Below are 17,380 nucleotides of genomic sequence, written 5' to 3' on the forward strand. Positions count from 1 at the left end.
AATTTTTGAAATTATTTGGGAAAATTAATTTGAAATCTAATTTGTCTGATTCGTTAATGGACGTTTGGGTGATTAACTTTATACTGCAAATTAAAGGCCTTAAAGACTTCAGATACCAGAACAGGGGACATATTTATGATCAGCATAATTTTTAGAGTTATCTGGGAAGTTTAATTGAAATGTGATTTTGTGCGATTCGTAAGGGCGTGTTTGGCCCTTCCTATTTGTGGGAAGCGTTTATATATGCATATATGCCTTATGAGTTGTTGAACTCATCTATTTTGAACCAAACAAAAAATAAAAATATCTAGAGAAAGGGGAAGGAGAACCGTGAGAGAGAGAGAGGGAGAGAGAGAAGAGGCAAAGCTTCTCCCTAAGGAATTCAACATCCATGGAAGCTTGAAGATGGTTGAAGAAGATAGAAGAGAGAGGAAAGATCAACCAAAAGCTTGGGAAAAATTGAAGAGACTAAGGGATGAACAAAGGTTTGGGTAAGGTATGTGGCTCTAATTACTAACCTTGTATAGAATCCATCTACTACTTGAAATCATGGATTGATATAGAAGATGTGAACTTTGAACCCATGAACCTTGATTTTCTAAGAACTCCTTGATTGAAGAAGTAAAATCATTAAATTTGTTTATTGTGAGATTATGGTGTTTGATGAAGAATAATAATGTGAAATTGGTCATGTATTAAAGGGTTTTGGGCTTTGATTTACATGTAATTAAGGTTTGATTTTTGAAAATGAGAAGTTCCACAATTTCAGCCATTTTCGGACTGCTGCTGTCCAGGGCCGCACGTGCGGCACTGTTCACCCGTACGCGCGGAGACAGCTCTGTCCAGCCAACTTTGAATAGGTATATCTTTTTCATCCGGACTCCGTTTTGAGTGATTCTTGAGCCTAAAATCAAGCCCCGGAAGTCTAGTTTCCAATGGCGCTAGTCTCACTCCAAAAATCTAAATAAAAAAAAAGTTATACCCAAATTAGTGACGACTGTTCACGTTATGTCAATTAGTTATGTACCATTTCTTCACCTACACCATTTCCTATCGATTTCTCCTGTTTTCTAAGACATGGATTACAACATATTAAAGAATAATGAGCTTGGTACCACCATGACTAATTGATTGAACGATCAAAGAGAATAAGTAAAGGATCGAGTATAACCTCATATTATGTGTTGTGCACTGTAATTGTAGGTCGAGACGAGGACATTGTACCATTACCACCGGGAACCGATCACTGTGAATAGTAGTACTTTGATGTACCTTTAACCATTTATTGTTATTGATGTTAAATCTTCGTCGTAAGAATTATGTTGACATAAATGTTATGAATGCTATGTGAGAAACACTGTGATATTATGGAAACTTCAAAAGAGTTTATGAAGTTATGTACGTTATGTGAGAAACATTATGGAATTATGAAAACATCAAAGGAACTTGTGATTGTGTGAACCCCTCAGGCCAAGGGCCGAACTGTGAAATTGTGAAACCAATAAAGTCATCTATAATCTAATGAGAATGTACTTACTTTTCGTTACTAATTATCAGGAATGTCCTGTTAACTTTACGTTAATTATGTCAACTCATGGGAATGATGTAACAGTTACCATTAGGACTATGTTAATTACAAGGCAAGGCAACTATGTTAACATATAAGAATGATTAAACAAAGGTGTATGCTATTGATAAGAGAGCACATAAAGTAAGTCATTTACCCAAAAGAATTTATGTTCATTCTTGAAGAATGGATTCTGAGTAAATATAAGAGTAGCTACATGTATCCAGATGAATTGAAGTTAATTTGTTATGTTGCTTATGAATTGGAAGTGATCCAGAATCTACGATATAAGTGCAAAGTTTAGCATCATTATGTGACCCTCATGAGAATGTGAATTAGTCTCTCATTGTTAAGCGTACGATAATGACACGATACAACAAGAAATGCTCTAGTTATGATATGTTCCGTTTGAATTAATGAATGATGTTCAAGTATGTTTCAGGCATGTTTCCAGTATATTACAAGTTCAAGTATGTTCAGGTATGTTTCAAGTATATGTTACAAGTTTAAGTCTGTCACAAGTTTACGTATGTTACCAGTTTATGTATGTACATGTTCAAGTATGCTACAAGTTCACAATGTTGGAGGATTCCTTTATGGAACGAACAAAAAAAAATACTTATTATTGATTTGCTAGCACTATTACAGTGCCACGCATAAGCAAGTATGAATTTTGATTTCTATTTATGATTCAAGCATAATGCATATGTATGAATTTATTTCCGGGGTATGACATTACATGTATGGTTTGGTCTGTAAGACCTAATGATTATTGGTATGGAACAAAGTGCTACTTGGAACTAAGTGCTACATTGTGAGCCACCACTAGAGTCCATGTGAGACACCTCTTGAGTCCATACATATGTGAAAGTTATGAGGCTTATAGCCATCCGTATAAGTTGTTATGAAATGAAACAAAGTGCTACACGGAACTAAGTGCTACATTGTGAGTTACCTCTAGAGTCCGTGTGAGACACCTCTTGGGTTCATAAATGCATGTCCAAAGGCTTCATGCCAACTTTTCAAGGGCTTCATGCCAACTTTACAAGGACTTTATGCCATATGTTTCAAGGGCCTTAGTGCCATATGTTTCAAGGGCCTTAGTGCCATATGTTACAAGGGCTTTGTGCCACATGCTTCAAGGGCTTTAGTGCCACAAGTTTCAAGGGCTTATAGCCACCATGTTTCAAGGGCCTCGTGCCACCATGTTTCAAGGGCTTATAGCCACCATGTTTATGTTGCAAGATTGAACTTAAGGCCGTTATGTACGTAGCACAGAATCAGACTAACTATGTGAACTCTACATCTTTATATGCATTGCTATGTGTTATGTTTCAATTTAAGCATCTTTTTATTTATGTATTACTATTCAGTGAGCTTGGCTCACTCTGTCTAATGTATGTTTCTGTAGGTAACCAACCAAGTGGTCAGTCCTAGTCATGACACCCGTTTTCTTTTGTCAACCTTCGTGGGTTCAGGCACTGCACGAAGCCATTTATTTTTGTAAAGTCTATTGAAATATTGGCTTAATTTTGATTATCCATTTAAAGTTAAAGAGGTAGAACTTCAATGATTTTTATATAAGCCCAATGATGGGGCTGGGTCTGTACATATGGTTGTTTATCACCGATGCTACAACATATGGTTTGGAGCTTTATCTATTTTCCATGATGAATGTGATGTATAAGAGGTCCTGGCATGTAGATGTAGCTCAATGGAATTTATATGTATAGTTATTTTCCTACTTTATGCTTCCGATGAGGCCCCATATGTTATTTACTACAGGTTAAGTGTTTGTTTTCAAACGGGTCATGCCCAAACTTTTAGGGGCGGGTTCGGGGCGTGACACTATGTGCTTATATGCTAAACTGTTTGCATGCTTATGGATGAAGGCTTGTTGTTTGAATTGAAACGATTCAACAAATGTATGTTTTAAGCCCACTATGTTTGGTGGCAAATTCGTAAACTTTAAGCCCACTTGAGGTGGCAAATTCAAACCATTTTCGCAAACAAATATGAGTTGAATTGTTCCATATTGAGCAAACTAGTCTATACTTACTTGTGCGCGTCACATAGTAAAGCTAGTTTAATAACTGGAACAAGAGCACATAATGTTTATAAAAAATCATATCATGATTAGTAGAGGCCGATCTTTGATCAGGCGAGCAGGGGTGCTCAATTCATGACCTTCCCCTCTCGTACCTAAGTTCCCGAGCTGAGGCAACTTTGGTGATGATGGACACGTGGCCTTCGGCATGAGTCAGGGTTTCCTAAGTTTCCCCAAAACAAAAATATTTAAGTGGCAACTCTGTATCTGGCAAAGTAGTCCAATTTTGGCATTATTTGATTTAAAATCAAATTTCCAAAAAGATTTGCTGGATTTGGATTCTTTGGTGTTTATCAGTTTCACATTGCACTTGTGAGACTAGATTCAGAACCGCGAGAGTCTAAACTATGAGGCCTTTCTTTCCAACCTTTCCGAAAGGCGAGACGCGAAAAAAGCCGAGTCCACAGTTTCTGGCGACTCTGCTGGGGACTTAGAGAACTTAACTCGAACTCATGATATGTTGTTTTATTTACATTTATGTATTTATTTGCATTTGCATTTGTATTTGCATCGGTGCGCCTAAGTGACAGTGTTTTCCATCTACTATTCCTGAGCGGTTTGCTGAAGGCTTGCTTGGAAAAGCTTGCCAAAAGGCTGACCGGTTGCGGGCTCTACCACGATGGGAACACAACCCTTGGATCTGGACTACTGCTGTACCGTTTGATCCTCTTTTCACTTCTCAGTGTTTGGTGCGAGAGGTATATTAGGTATTGTTGAGGTACCCTTTTTGACCAATCGACCTAGTTGCATATCGGAAACCATAGAGACTGTTCCAAACTAGGACAGGTTGCTCACCCGAATGCAGGAATTGTATAAAACCGTTTGTTTTGCGTAGTGAACCCCTAACTGCTGACGAAATTAGGACAGGGTAACCTTACCCCCTCAAAGAGGTGTTTTGGCTCTAATTTAACTGGTATGTGCTTTACAGTGAAACTGTACAGGAATGTGCATATCAGTTGCGAGTCTGGTATCTAATTTTGGGACAAAATTCAGTAAAGAGTACAGTCATTCAGCTATGCTCATATCTGTTCTAGTGAAATCAGGCTGAGGTGCTGTCTGTTTTCTCTTTTGCTAGATTGTCCTAGAACTATAGCTTCAGAAGGCTCTGATATCCCCTGGGTACTCAGGACTAGTGTCAATAGACTTTGTCAGTTCAAGGGCAACCAGTGTTTCCTTCTCCAGTGGCAGGGCAAAGAAGGGCCAGACGGTTCAACTAATCTAACAGCCACCAGTTAGATCACCTTTGTTCAAACTCAGCAGACCTGTGATGGCACAGAGTCTGGAAGAAGTTGTGGCCATGATAGCGGCATTAAACCAGGGAATCACCATGCAGGATAAGACCAATGCTGAAATGCAACGCCCATCTGGGGCACCTACCTCACATCCAGTCTCGGGACCCCAGCCGAACTTTGATCTTCCTTCGCCAACTGAAGGTTTGCAAGGTCCAGATCCCTGAGAAGGGTTAACTTAAGCTTGAGTTTTTAGACCTCTGGTATAGCCTAATGAGAGGCTTTATCCCCTTGATACTAATGATCTCGAATCGACCTTGGTAAAAATTGCTAACCTTGAGAAGCAATTCAAAAAGGCACAGGGCCTTAACTCCATTCCCGACATTGAGGATGGGTACACCGAGGCTGCCGTAAGACTCCCAGACATGTTCAAAATGCCACGCATTGACCGTTTCGATGGGTCTGGAGATCTTATGGTACATATCCGGCTTTTCTTGGACGTTCTGAAATCGATGGGTCTGGCTAAGCCTCAGAAACTCTCTCTGTATGGAAGAACCTTGTCGGGTATAGCAGTCACTTGGTACGCCAAGTTGAAGGATACAGTGTAGTAGAACTGGGAAGAGTTGGCTGAGGCATTTGTCAATCAGTACTCTTACAATACCCAACTTGAAATAACCACTCAAGACCTTGAAGCAACCCACCAAAATCCTGAAGAGCCTTTTGTAGAATTTGTTGCAAGGTAGAGAGCAAAGGCAGCACAGATGACAAATTGCCCTTCTGAGAGAGGACCAGGTGCGGATAGTGGTGCAGAACCTTGAGCCTGATATGCTATATAAGTTAAGAGTTTCTCCACTATTCACTTCAAAACTTTGTATGAATTAGGGGTTTCGATTGAGAGTGTATTTAACAAAGGGATTATTCCTGGAACAAACAAACCAACAAGGAGGGTGTTTTCCGAGAATACCAATGCTAGCAGTAGCACTATTCCCAAACCCATTGAAATCAATGCCGTCACCATCGCCACTCCTAAAATTGTCGACCCATTTGACAAACCCAACTCATGAACAGCTGGCCCAACCCGAGCTCAACGCATAACCTTCACCCCCTCTATATGAGCCCAACTAGCGCACTAAAAATCCTGATGGAAAAAGGGTATCTTAAAGCCCTTGATCCCTAACCTCTTCCTGACCCACTCTCTGCCAGACATAACCCTACCAAATATTATGTGTACCATCAACAATGTGGTCATGGCACCGATCATTGCTACCGCCTTCATCATGAGGTCTAGAACCTCATCGACAATCAGACGATAGCCCTACCTCAAGACCCCAATGACCAAGTACCTCATCTACACCTTAACCTCATCCATACACTACTTCCTACCTACAACCCTCGCATATACATCACACCAGCTCATTTACCCAAGCCTGAGGTGTTTATTCCATAAAGCACGGACTTGTGCATGATAGATGCACTCGAACCCGAATCATCCCAAACCTATGAACCCACTACTTCTGAGCTAATGAGCATGATTGAAGGTCTTCAGAGAACAGTGGTAGATTTTGCCTTCAGGATTTTGGCTCCATCATTAACCACATCACATGCCATAAATTTCACGCCAAAAGGCTCTCCAATCTTGGGGCGAGCTACAATTGAAGATAGCCAACCTAAAGGTATCTCAGGTCTGGGCAATGACATGTCGACAACAACTGGGCTCTACTTTGATATAGCGACCCAATCCCTTGGCAAGGTGGAGGCAACTGATAAGAACAAGGTCAGGGCAAGTATTGGTCCCTATGAACATTTCTAGTGGGCAGTTGAGGCTTTGATAGCTGAAGGACTAAACAAACAGCAAGTGCTCACAATTGTTGCAAAGACTGTGGATAACACTTTTCCTACTTAGGATGAGAGCATTCTAAATCAAGGGGCAAGCCGGGAAAAGGGATGTCATGCCAGAAATGCCCCTTTCAGTTTCAATCCTACACTTGGAAGAGATCATCAAACCCAGTCAGCAACTGCCAACCCCTTTGCCAGTACATCCAACACAACTTCACAAACCTCAAGCCATCAGGCCCGAGGCCAGAGGGTCTTCACCCCGCTTTACATGACCTTATCCAAAGCTCTTCGAATCCACATAGGATAAGGCAATGTCAAACCCCCTGACCCTCGGCCTCTCTCGGATCCCCTTCTAGCCAAGCATAATGCTGCCAAGTACTGTGCCTTGCATCAACAAACCGGTCATGACACTGACAGTTGTTTTCGTCTTCGCCATGAAATACAAGATCTAATTGACAACAAGGTCATCGTCGCACCAGGTCCTGCAAAGTCTATCGGTACTGGATCGATGAACTGGGGGGATAATGTGACTATGTGGTCGAGGGATGAACCACCTGCTGATGGCGCTCATTTTTACTCCAGATATGGTGGATGGCCCGCACTGTTTTGAGCAATTTGCAAATGTTGTTTATTTTACTTTCAGACTTGGGTATTGAGTCAGTTTTTTATATTGAGTTAGTCTTGTCGTATTGAGTCACTCTTTTTGTATGGAGTCTGTCCCGTTATGTTACAGTCGGGTGATTTCGGAGGTGTTACCTCGAACATCACTATCTTGTTTTGTGTTTGTCTTTTACACTCTTTCTTTTGTGTCTGTTTCTGTTATTGAGCTAGTTGCGCCAGAAGATCTGAATGAAATGACAGAGATTTTCATCTACTTTTTCTGTGCATTTAAATCATTGCATTGACCAAAGTTTTTCAAAACTTTTCTAGAGGAAGGAATTCCTCGGGATTTACAAAAATTTGATCAATTGAGAGAAAGAGAGGCATGCTCAGCCCTTAATGAATGAGATCATGTTTGTTAATGTTAGTACTGAGAAGGATCCTGGCTTGATCCAGATTGGTTCTACATTATCTTTTAAGGAGCTTAAGTGATTAGTTGCTTTATTAAAAGATTTCAAAAAATATTTTGCGTGGTCCTACGAAGACATGCGTGGAATTGCTCTCGAGATTGTACAGCATAAGATCACTCTTGGCCTTAAAGACTTGACCCCTTTGCTTTCAAACCTTGACCCTTGACTCAAAATGTTCAACGATCGACCACAATATAAGGCTTGTATGGCTGGATCGGAAATAATCCTCGTACTAGGGGCAAGAAGGTCAGATCGAGAAGGTTAGATGTCATCAAAGAAAGCTTGCAAAGCTAGATCAGAAGTAGCCCTTGAACTAGGGGCAAAAATGTCATATGTGCTCAAAGATTCAAAGATGGGTCATTTCGCCAACCAATGAAGATTGGCAAGAAAATCAAATCCTAGAATCTGAGAGAAGAGAAATTATTGCTGAAGGACAATCGAGTTCCTATCCACAACACTAGGGAAAAATTCAGACCCGATTGGATGGGCTCCTATATCATCACTGAACAATAACCATTCTTCTAGATTCAGATGGCTTCGAGATCCTACGACCATTCAACATGGACAAGTTAAAAAAATTTTATCCTTGGGAGGCTCATTGGGCCAAAAAACCAGAAGGGTGACCAAGGCAAAAATTAGAGCAGAAAAGAACAAAAATGAAAAAAATGGAATAGAAAAAAAGAAAAGAAGAAAAGAAAAAATAAAAACAAAGGAAAATGAAAAAAACTAGCTCGCAAGGTTGAAAACCCGGAAAGGCGACCTTGGCAAAAGTTAGAGCACAAAAGGAGAGTGTCAACACCTGAGTGAACCTCAACCCGGAACTACGTACGGCCTGATTCCCATCTTTGGGATACATAGGAAACTTCATCCTGAAGTTTGGCCCCAACCATTTTCAGCTTGCTGGTCTCGTCCATGTTGATTGGCTGATCTTTGTTCAACTCGGCTATCTTATCTATGTGCAAATTGGCTCGTCTTCATTCAAATTCGGTTGTCCTATTCCGTTACAAGATTCAGCTGCAAAACAAATCAAATTCTGATATGAGGTTGTGCATCTCAATAGTTAATTCTTCGTTGGTCAGGTTGTGGCCATTTGAAAATAGTTTTAAGGATTTTTAATGAGGTTGACTAGTTTTCTCGAAAATTATTTTATTTTTCCAAAACTGGACCATTTCTTGGACCTAAAAAAGGAAATTTTTCAGTGCTCATAACTTGACTTCCATGATTTCACATTAGAAAGTTGAACAAGCATGTTAATCTAACTCTCATGTTGATCAAAATTATTTTAGTAGAAAACCAAAAACAAAAAAAAATAAAGGTCAAAATGATGAACTAGGGGCACAGTTGAGTCAAGTTTTCTGTTTGTTCCCCATTATCAATGTATTCACTAGAAAGGACACAACTGAAGTTAGTCGCAGGAGCCAAAAGCTCTCGCATTCTCCAAGTAGCGAGGTACCAAGCCAAAAGTGAAGCATAGATTGAAAATGGAGCTGGATATTTGATTCTCTCATCTCGATGATCACAGCCAAATTAGCGTCTGACCTAGAATGGGAACATAGAAAACGTAATGTGTGGAACTAATCAATTGTATACCTGGTCGGTGGGACATGCTGTAACTCACCTCGGTCAAGTTAAGCCATGGGCATCGTCAATTGATGACAGTTGTAGATCTACCGCACATCCAGTTGTAGTGCAACCCTTTTATGGGAAAGCTCACTAGTTTTGAGCTAAAGAGGGAGAATGTCGTAGAATACAAGGGGCAAGAGCCCACAATGTCCTGCTTATCCATCAACCACCCAGGGGAGGGATAATAAAAATAAGAGAGATTAAAGAATAGAGAGATGTGCACTGAGAGAAAAAGTGAGGAAAGGACTTTTTCAGAGAAATAGGGATTGAGTGCCAGAATGATGTGAGAATCACAAATAAGAAAGGATGGGAAACAATACCTGGAGAAGTAGGCTCCTCGTGAACTAAGAGGTCTCTCGCCATTGGAACATATTCGAGTGTTGTGTTTGTTGTTTTTGTTTGTTTCGATTCTTGTTTTGAATCATTTTGAGTGTCAATAGATGTGTTCAGGTTGTTTTACCTTCATTTTCTCTTTGTTCAGTCGTAGGCTCAATACTCGGTTTAGAACTCATTTTCAATTTTAATTTCAAAAATAAATCGTTTTGTGCTCAGAGTGCTGTGCCATTCTCAACATGATATGCAAAACATAATTCTTTCTTTGATAAACTGTAGGGTTCAACCCAGGTCGAGAGAGAGAGCAACCGAACCAAGACCTATCTGAAGCTATATAGGTTCCGGACTGCAAAGCAAAAGAAAAGAGGAAAAATTTGGAGCATCTTAGTGTGTTTTAACTTCGGCAAATTCTGAGACTGCATTCCAGGTGCACCTTCTCAGGCCTAGCCATTTCTCTGGAGTATGAGTGTACCTCGACCCCGAATTCAAGCCTGCTTCAAGTCAGAATGGCAATTAAAGCAGCATGCAAATGTTAACCTTCGCCAATATGAACAGGGCGCATTCTTTTTGAGTTGAGTATGTCGTAAAGTTCTCCTACAGGTAAATCGAAGGCACCAAAGCACATATTCGATTCTCTTCTATTGTGTAGAATGTGCATTTTTACATATACTTATGTTGCACGCGTGCCTCGCGTTGTTTATGGTTCATGCATAGAATATGCTTTCTATTTTGCATAGAACATGCTTTTAATGTCTCATAGAATATGCTCTCTATTTTGCATAGAACATACTTTCATTGTTGCATAGAATATGCTTTTGTTTCATGCATAGAACATGCTTTCAATTTGCATAGAATATGTTCTTCTTTCTTGCATAGAGCACGCTTTCAGTTAACATCATGCATCGGTTGTCAATCTTGCATGAAACATGCGTTGTCCCTGTATTGATTTGTGATCTTGTTCATTTGCTCATTTTGTGCATCTATCGCAGAATAATCTCATTCTGTGCATCTATCGCACAATAATCTCACTCAGTGCATCTATTGCACAATTTCATCTCACATCGCACTATTTTGTGCATTTCAATTCACATCGCACTATTTTGTGCATTTCACTTTACATCGCACTATTTTGTGCACTTTGTATTACACTCGCACTGTCTCGTGCACTTGCATCGCACTATTTTGTGCACTTTGTATCACACTATCCTATTCACATTGTATCGCACTATTTTGTGCATCATTGCATTGTCTTGTGCATTCAACACACATAGCACTATTTTGTGCACCTTTAGTTCGCACTGTTTTGTGCACTTTCTTAGCAATGTTTCATTTATTTTGTATCGCACTATTTTGTGCATGTTACTTGCACTATGTTTGTGCATTTCATCGCACTGTCTTATGCACCTTGTATCTTTATATCCCATTGTCTTGTGCACTCTCTAGTCTAGGAGACCTTAAATCCTCTAGAGGTGCAATTCCTATGGTGTTTGTCATGCCCGAACAACTTCAGTGGTCTGGTATAGCCACCTGCCTGTGTTTGCGATGAGTTCCTGAGAGATCAACTGAGATGGTAGAAACTAGAGTTCGAATGGCCGATGCCTAGAACACAAAGGTTTGGAATTTTCAAGACTAAAGTCTGGTTTAAATACCCATGGGTGTATCCTTGGCTTGAAATTTGTATGGCAACCCCATAGGTTGAGGTAGCTTGTATGCGCCTCAATTCTGGATATTGACCCAACCTAGTCTGTCACCCTGTTGGAGAATAGGAAAAGCTGCGACCATAGCCAGGGAGAAAAGTAGTACCTGTGGTTCAACCAAAAAAAGGGAAAGATCCCCAACAACATAAGGTGAGTCATCACCAATTGCCTCTGTAAGGTGCTTTCACTTCCTAGCTGCTACATCGCATTTATTATCTATTGCATCACATCTATCACTTCTATTGCATATAGAATTTATTGTATACATCTATTGCATCATACCATTTTATTGTCTGCATCCTTTCCATGTTAAGCTTGGTTTGGCATGTGCCCATACCTTTTCATGTTAAAACATAGTTCTACATGTGTACACGCCTATTCTGCAAGAATTATGGTCTGAGGGTTTCGACATCTTCTCTATGTTAGACATGGTTTGTTTTGTGTCCATACCTTTTCTACGTAAAATGTGGTTTGGCTTACGCCTTGGTCACTGCATCCATTGCATTTATTGCATTGTACTGTGTTTTGTTGCATTTAGCATATAGGATCATTATCTTTCCTCAACAGATCATTTCTCACTTATATCATACCATCCAATTACATGTACTCTTTCTCTTTCTACAAAACACATAGTTTTGCATGTGCTCGCCCCCCTTTCATGTTGAAACATGGTTCTGTTATGTGTAAGCATCCACGCTGTGCTGAGGCTAGCACTGAGGATGTAGGCACTTAGCCTGTGTTCGGCGTCGTTTGGCCATGCCCACTTCTTTTTTGTGGTAAACGTAGTTTGATTTGCATCTCCATCCCTTTATGGTATTTGTGTGGTTTTGCACTGCTTATGGTTTGATTATTTCGTTTTATTGTATATCATTTGCATTGTTTTGTTATAATTGCATATCATTTTGCATTCTGCCCCTGAACTACGCTGGTTTGATTCCTTGCAACGGACCCTCGGGTTCAACCAACTGCATCTGCATTTTGTTTGTTTTGCCCAAGTCTTACGACCTTGTCAAAATGGGTCGTCTCTGGACTTTGACATTTACTCACGTCATTTCATGACTTTGAGCTCTGTCAAAAAGAGGCAACTGTAGGCACCCCATTTTTGACTGCCCTTAAGACTTGGGGGCCTCAGGTTGATTGCTCGAGGATGAAGACTATGTTATGCAAAGGTTTGATTTCTTTGGCAAGAAGAGCTCTAAGTCCCAACCTTACACCCCATTTTGGACCAAAACTACTTTGACCAAAATGATTTTAGACCTTCAAACCCTTTATTTCAAAATGTTTTTGAAAAAAGTTTCTACGATGTTCTGAGGCTTGCATTTCGTTAAATGTAGCGCTTTTCGGTAAACCGAGCAAGGACAAAGTAGAAATAAATGAAAGAGAGGAGAAATCTTTGAAAAATCTTTCAAAACACCTTATTTAGAGGTTTGGAGTTGAAGAAAATAGGAAGGAAGGGAAGAAAACTAGTTGAGGAGAAGTTAGGCATCAATCTGGTTAGGACCAAAACTAAGCAGTCTTCACTAAAATAGGCATATCTTTTTACACACTTGAAATTTTGATATGAGGCTGCCACCATTGGAAATAAGACTCCCGGGGCTGTAATTTAGACTAAGAATGACCTGCAAAGGAGTTCGAATGAAGGAGATATGCCCATTTGAAGTTGGACCTAGAGAACGGATTTTACTGGCCAGCCACTAGTGGAGTTTGCTAGCCATGGATGGGCTTTGATGGCCATTTGTCGGCCATGCGTCGTCCAAGGGTGACTTTTGTCAGCCATCAGTCGTGGCCGATTAGCCATTGGTGTCAAAAGGCAATTGTTGTGCAGATATTTTCCTCCAGCTGTTTTCACACTAATCCAGTTGTCCTATATTGATATTTTTGACCTGAGCTCACATTTTTATATATATAGAGGGCCTTCTTTATTGTTTTAAAGGTTGGAAGAATTTTGGGAGTCTCTCTCTCTATTGAACTTTTGTGCATACAAGTGTGGATACACTTCAAGTTTGCCTATCAACCCTAAACCAAAGTTGCTTATCTTTGGGTTGAAGCTACTTAGGACCCTCTTTGAGCTCTAGAAGGTGGTTGTGGCTTGCTTTGTTGCCTAATTGGTGCCTTAGCTTCAAGAGGTATAACTCTTGCTTAGGTAGCTTGTTTTACTTACTTGCTTCACCATCTTTTTCTATTGTTTTTGGACTGTTTTTGGCCTAGTTTTGAACTGTAAAAAGCATTTTTTTTAATGATCTAAAAATGGTGGTTTGAGGCCATTTTCAGTTAGGGGGTGGTTCACCCTTCTTGCTCCTTTGCTTGTAAAGCTTTTGTGCCTTTGTTTACCACTTTCAAATCAACTTTTTTTGGGCCTTTTTACCACTATTTTTTCAGAATTATTTCAATGGCAAAAAACTCATTTTGAAATCCAAATTTGGAGGGATTAGCCTCCTCTCCTTGTGTCTTGTTTGTATGCCTAGTTAGATTCATATGTTACCATATTTTTCTACTGTAACTTAGCTCAAGTCCAGCATGTCTTAGGCTCTAAAATAACTTGTTTTAGCTCTGTTTTAGGTTGGTTAGTTTGTTTGAGTCTTGTTTTGCATAGTTGTAGTGTAACCCCATGTATTAGCTTATTGTTTTAGCTACTTTTGTCTTCATTCCAGCATGTTTTCCAACTGATTTTGGGCTATAAAAACTCTGTGTTTTTGGGTTGAAGCTTGGGTCCTAAGGCCATTAAAGGTTGAGGGGTTGATAGCCCTTCTTTGTACCTAGTTTTGGAGGCCTTCGTCCTTGTGTTTCCCACTCATGCATTATCTTTTTCAGAGCCTTTAAACATTGAATTTCAGAGTTATTTTAGTGGCTAAAATCATGTTTTGGAGTCCAGAAATGAAGGGGGTAGCCTCCCCTCCTTGTGTTTTGTTTACTAGCTTAACATGCTCCATGTCTTAACTTATTTTTCTAGCTTTTGTTAGCATAATTCCAGCATGTTTTAGGGTTGTTTCAGACCTATTTTAAGACTATTTTTAGCTGTTTTTTTTGTGTTTGAGCTTTGTTTTGTATGCTTCTAGTGCAATAGTCCTCACAAGCTTAGTGTTTTAGGCTCTGGACACCGTCTTGCTTGAGTTGATAGCATTTGTTTATGCTTTTATCACTCATTTTCAGCATGTAACCATCTCTGCAACCTCCCTCCTTTCTTGGTTTTATTTTTTCTTTGAAACTGGTTCAAACTATTTTCTTGTTTAAAGCATGAAATTGAGGTGTTTGTGCTTAATGGTTTAATCCCTTTTGGGGTTTATTACCAACGACATGAAGTCTCTTTCATGCCTAAAACAACCTTGAGGTTTGAGCTCTTTTTCCATTAGAGGACACTCACCAATGGACAATTGATTAATGAATGGTTTGGCAATTAAAAGGTGTAAACAAAATGGACAAGTAAAAATATGCAAAGGTAAGCATTCTTTGTGTTGCATTGCATGTGTTCAAATCGGATGTTAACTTGAACACAAGGAAAACGGAACATTTCATACTCAAAGTGATGAAATGTGTCATTTTCCTAAGTCACCATTGCCCTTGATCTTGCATGATAGGGTGGTGGTCATTTTGGTCTTGTTGGTGCATTTGTTGAACTTGTACAAACTTGGTCCCTTAGCCATTATGCATGGAAATTGCTTGATTGATGGTTTGAGGGCCAAGAGTTTCTCTTCTTTGAGCTTGTGTGATGATAAGAAGGGTAAACAGTAAAACAACCTATGAGAATACACTGTTTTGCTCTATTTTGTTCTTTGTTGCAGCAAGGAAGTTCAGCTCATTAGTGGCCGATAGCCACTACCAGTGGCTGACCAGCCACCAATGGTAGCGGACCGGCCCCATATCGCTATTGTCGACCATCAGTGAAACTAGCACAGTATGTTCCTGAGGTGGAGTAGAGGTATTCTCAAAGTGGATAGTTTCTTTGGTGTTCGAATGTGCAAACAGAGACATATATCAGCAAAATAGTGGCTTTTCGGGTGAAGGATCAAGCATGCATGCACTCCTCGCTTCCTGAAATTAGCTAGTTAGTTTAATTAGCATTAGATAAAGCATGTGTTATAATTAATTAGTTGTAGCTAATTAAGTGTTGTAATTAATTAGTTAGTTTAACTAGTTATTTAATTTTGGTTTGTAATAATTAGTTAACTAGAATTAGTTAATTAGTTTCATGTTTTGTAATAGTTAGCTTAATTAGCATAGCTAGTTAGACCTTTCTTTGCGAGGGCGTAATGTTGTAATAAGTGTGCGTGCGTGTGTGTATGTCTTCCAACCCCACGTCTTTCCTGCTTTTATTTAATCGCTTTTGATGGTTAGATTAGGGACATGTTTTAATTAGCATATCGCATGCTTGCATCAATTCATCTTGTAAGTTTTAATGCTTTAGCATACTTGCATGGGTGTGAGTGATTACAATGTCTAGCATGCTTGCCATGAGGTTAAATGCTTGAATGCTATAATTGCTTGAATGCTTGTGGATAAAGGCTTGTTGCTTGAATTCGAATGATTCAATAAATGTATGTTTTAAGTCCACTTTGTTGAGTGGCAATTTGCAAACTTTAAACCCACTTGAGGTGGCAAAATCAAATCCATTTCGAAAAACAAACATGAAGTGGAATTGTTCCAATTCTTGCAGGTTAGTCTATACTTGTGTTTGTGCGCATCACATAGTAATGCTAGTCTAATAAACCAGAAGAAGAGCATATAATGTTGATAAAAATCATATCATGATTAGTAGAGGTCGATCTTTAATCGGGTGAGTGGGGGTGCTCAAATGTATTCATGACCTTCCTCTCTCGTACCCAATTCCCGAGCCGAGGCAACTTTGGTGATGATGGACACATGGCCTTTGGCACGAGTCATGGGTTTCCTAAATTTCTTCAAAATAAAATATTTAGGTGGAGACTTTGTATCTGGCAAAGCAGTCTAATTTTGGTATTTTTGATTCAAAATTGATTTTCCAAAAGATTTACCGGATTTGGACTCTTTGGTGTTTATCAATTTCACATTGCTCTTGTGAGATTAGATTCAGAACCGTGGGAGTCTAAATTGTAGGGCTTTTATTTTGGACTTCGGAGAGGGAGCATGAAAAACCAAAAGTACATTTCTGCGGGTTCAACCTTAATCTATACTCTATGATCAGTTAAAAGAATTTCTCTAGTGCGATGTAGTGGCCCTCTCGATCTTTGGACTTGACAATCATATCGTCCACATATAGCTCAACCTCTTTGTGGATCACGTCATGCAAAATGGTGGTTACAGCACTTTGATAAGTGGCCCCGGTATTTTTCAACCCAAACAGCATGACTCGATAGCAGTAGGTGCCCAATGGAGTAGTGAAAGCAGTCTTCTCTCTATCCTATGGTGCCATAAGAATCTGGTTATACCTGGAAAACCCATCCATAAATGAGACCACTGCGTCGCTCGCGGTGATGTCTACCAACTCGTCAATATGCAACAGTGAAAAATCATCCTTCGGACTAGCCTTATTCAAATCCCTGAAGTCGACACAGACCCTGATTCTGCCATCCTTCTTTAGGACTGGAACAATATTGGCCAAGAACGTTGGATACTCAGATATAAGCAAGAAACCTGCCTCGATCTGTGTGGTAACTTCTTCCTTGATCTTCAAAGCCCAATCTGGGTGAACTCTGTGCAACTGTTGCTTAACTGGTCGGGCCTCAGGGTCAAGAGGGATCCAGTTCAGTACAATCTCAGGATCGAGTCCAGGCATGTCTTCGTACGACCATGAGAAAACATCTTTGAAATCTTTTAATAAAGTGATTAAACGCTCGCATTCCTCCGAAGACAGCGTGGACCCAATCTGGACCAAGCGAGGATCTTCTCAGTACCCACGTTAATTGATACAATTTCATTTGTACAGGGCTTAACACACCTCTCCT

General features: G+C 39.8%; 1 long non-coding RNA gene across 1 annotated transcript; it reads left to right on the forward strand.

Moving 5' to 3' along the window:
• Positions 1–268: 268 nt before the first annotated feature.
• On the forward strand, positions 269–3,311 carry LOC145821280 (uncharacterized). The gene is made up of 3 exons (XR_014363308.1): positions 269–496; positions 1,204–1,248; positions 2,979–3,311. It is a non-coding gene; the product is annotated as an uncharacterized LOC145821280 (long non-coding RNA).
• The last annotated feature ends 14,069 nt before the right edge of the window (positions 3,312–17,380 follow it).

This window comes from Camellia sinensis, chromosome 3, assembly GCF_055761805.1.
Source record: "Camellia sinensis isolate YWXY chromosome 3, ASM5576180v1, whole genome shotgun sequence".
Lineage (NCBI taxonomy): Eukaryota > Viridiplantae > Streptophyta > Magnoliopsida > Ericales > Theaceae > Camellia > Camellia sinensis.